Raw genomic sequence first — 3,696 nt, 5'->3', positions numbered from 1 at the left:
TGGGTCTGTTATAATTAGTGTATTCACATACATGTATTCAAATACTGTATGTGAATACAGTAATTTTAACAGGCCCAATTATCATTCCCTAGGATTGGCCACATTCTTCCCATAGGGAGGCTGGGTTTATCAAAATCCTCTCCAGATCCTGTATGTATTGATCTCTGTAGAGAGGAGGACATTCACTGCCAAATCAACATAAATCTGGAATGTATAGGGTGACCCAATTTGCATTTTGGGGTGGCAGTAGTTGCTTCTGCTCTTCTTTCCAATGGCCTCAACACTGTTGGTGAAAATCCAGTGCATAATTTTAGAAATTTCCAAATATTTTTTTTCAAAGCTCCAACTCTCCAAGGAAAAATAAAGGCTTTTAAAATTTGAACAAAACTTCCCATACTTAAAAAATCAGCTCCTTTGTAAGATATGCTGTGTAGAATGTCAGATGTATTTATTTGATCGTGACATAATATATTTTCTCATAGAGAGCACATACCTTTCCCTCAAAAATGAGTTCCCCAAAACTGGTGTCTGTGTATTAAGCGAGGAAGCTGTATTCTTCTCTGTAAGAAGCATGCCTGGAGATACTATTCATGTCATGCTGCTGCCAAGATAGCTTCCCTTTTTTGGCTCAGCAAGCTGAACAGGTGTAGTTCTGTGTTACCTTTCTCACAGCTGTAGCTATTGCTGAGCACTGTACTTTGTTCCTGAAGCAGCAAGTGAGTTCCTGGAATCCTAATGAAGCTTATGATGTTGAAACAACACTGTATTTATAGGAACTTATATAGAACTACTTATGTAAACAATGAACATCTTGCTACTGCCCTTGCAAGGGTCTGGAGCCTAACCTTGTGTGACATAGGGCAAATCCTCCTGGGAACACAGAGTATCAAGAAAGTACAGCATCCCAGGAGGCAGCAAGAGCTTCCTGCCACACTGGGAAATACATTTCCAGGATGATTTACTCTATGTTATACAGTTGGCTATGAGTCTGGATTTTTTTTCTATGTTCTGCCTCCCAAAACAAAGTTTATGTTTTATTTAGGGTGTGGTGTATGTGAGAATATATAGTCGTTCAAATTGAATGGGGTCAAATTCAGAGGTATAATGAGAAATATGCTCTTCGGTTCTATTCTATGCTCTTATGATTCTTATGCTGAATCTATTGTTATGGGATCTGAACACATTCTAGTGATATATTAAGCAATATGTAACCAGATACTTTCCTATACAGCTTCACCATCATTGTTTTGATCGGCAAAAAATAATTTTATGAGGAATTTTATCAAAGTTTATATCAGATTTAAATGAAAAAAGGAAAAAAAATAAGAGTAGGCTGTTGCTGGAACAGAAAATGGTAAGTTTTGAAAATTCTTTTTGATGGTATAGGAGTTCTCCAAAATGTTGGAGAATATATAGAAGTGATGGAAAAGTAGGGCTGGAATGGACTGGTAATCCAATCCCCTGCTCAAGGCAGTTTCATTCCTGTCTAAACCATACCAGACGACTGTTTTTAATGTGGCGGACTTACTGATAACAGCCCAGTGTGCCAGGCTCAGGAAAATCTTCATTGTGATTGGTGGAGCATTCTCACCAATCAGATGATGACTGGGGAGGGGCTTGCCTTGCCCCTAGACAGGGGGATGCGGAGAGCCTGGACTTGATTGAGGACTGCACTTTGCAGGTCTGACTGCAGTCCAGGGGCGGAGCCCCCAGAGAGAATAAAAGAGCAGCGTACCCAGCACACAGGCAGACGCGCTGAGGGACAGAGATGAGAGTGGGGCTAAGAAGAGCTGGGGAAGAGCAGCTCAGTGGGCGGATGCTGCTGCCCTGACGAGCCCATGTGGACTCCTCTCACTGGACATAAGCAGCGGATGGCTTCAACCCCAACTGGTGCACAGTGCAGGGAACGGGGCAGGACCCTGGGAGCTGTGAGAGACAGGTTGGGTCTCCAGGCACTCGGTGCACACAGCACGGTGCACAGAGCCAGACCCTGGGAGCCAGGGGCTTGGGTCTGCAACCCCTGGTGTGCGGCCAGGGCTCCCGGTGCGTGAAGCCAGCAAGACTCCAGGATCCATCCGTGGCAGCTCAAGGTTCCATCTCCTGACATGGGGCAGGGAACCCAGTGCAAGAGATGCTGCATGGAGGGTCTGGGAGCTGACCAAGCCCCAGAGCCATACACGGTGGTCTGGGCCTCCAACCCTGATCAAAAGCCAAAGCCCCCAAGAGCACATGACATTGTTTAAGGCTCTAAATAGGGAGCGGCCTAGGAGGAGCCAGATTGGAGGCTTCTCCAAACAAGGAGCCACTTGCCTGATGGGACCACCAGGGCATCAGATTCATGAGTTGCTGGGGCACAGGATTCCCACAGGGGAGGCGAAGTCCTTCTTGGCTAGAAAGGGGTTCCTGGAGAGGAGGTCCAGGGAGGGTCCCTCCTGAGTTTGTGGACTGCCTAGGGGTGTGAGGCCGAAGGGGCAATAAGGTCTTCCCTCACGGGCCACTAGAGTATAATCCAGGCCCCAGGAATGTGTTGGGGCCTTGGGGACCCTTTTAATGGTTTAAAGTTACTTCTATGCTTATGTGCCTTATAACTTGTGATATTGCACCTTATATTTTGTGATATTGTATCCTGTGAATTGTGTGTTCCTGTACCAGTAAGAAAACTGACATTAGAGTGTAAAATCTAATTGAGGTCCTGCTGGGACCGCTTCTCATTTCTTACCTGTGTTTACTTGTAACTTACCTGAACCCCAATTAAGGTCATCCATTGTAGAGAAACAAGGTTATTCGTCCTATATTATCTGTAAATATCTGTATCACTTGTATATTAATAGTTATCTTTTAAGGTTCCCTGTAAATATTAATACATTTGTATATAGTTAAGCTATCTCTTGTCCTGGCCTGACTCTATAGAGAACAGAAGGAACTGGCTGGTATTTTGCAGATCCCTCTCACAGTACTACTGCCTACCTACCTATCTCTTCTATTTGGAGAGAAAAGCACATACTTGGGATGCCTGGGTTACATTACATTAACAACTGTTAAGGATGGACATTCCACAACCTTTCACGGTATTATGGCATTTATCCAGAAATGAAATACATTGGCAAACAAAAATGACATTGTTGGTAGAGTGGAGACAGGAATTTACATTTTTAAATATGTTGGAAACTATGGGTGGAGCAAAGATGGGTGGAGAAATTGCAGTTTCTTTGGATCTGTAGTTTTGTTATTGAACATCTAGGGGACAGCCGGAAGATGACAGGATGGCTATAAGAGGCACTTCACCATTAACAGCATAAAGGATGCAGTCATGATCCCAGTGGAGATCATAGAAAACATTTTGTGTTGATGCTGCTATTTAAGAAATCAATTCTGAAGCAATATTCTGCTTAACTAACTTGGAATGTAAGTTGAACATGAAAAGTGTTAATAAAATCTGAGAATTTTTCAAAGATGCCCTAAGCCACAATTTAAAAAATATAAGAGTTATTCTGACCAAAAAACCATGCTGATTAAAAAGAAATGTAAAAACAGCAATACAAGTTAGAAAAAAGAATCTATAAATGATGAAAAATGTTTCTAAATGACAATGTATCCATCTGTACCAAGTTAAAAATATTGTATGTGAATGAAAAGAGAATCTGTAACACATAATGAAATGTCAATGGCTAGTAACTTTAAAGACAATATAAGGCA

The sequence above is a fragment of the Gavialis gangeticus genome, unplaced genomic scaffold, assembly GCF_001723915.1.
Source record: "Gavialis gangeticus isolate Ggan-Ray unplaced genomic scaffold, GavGan_comp1, whole genome shotgun sequence".
NCBI lineage: Eukaryota > Metazoa > Chordata > Crocodylia > Gavialidae > Gavialis > Gavialis gangeticus.
This window is presented reverse-complemented; position numbering follows the sequence as displayed.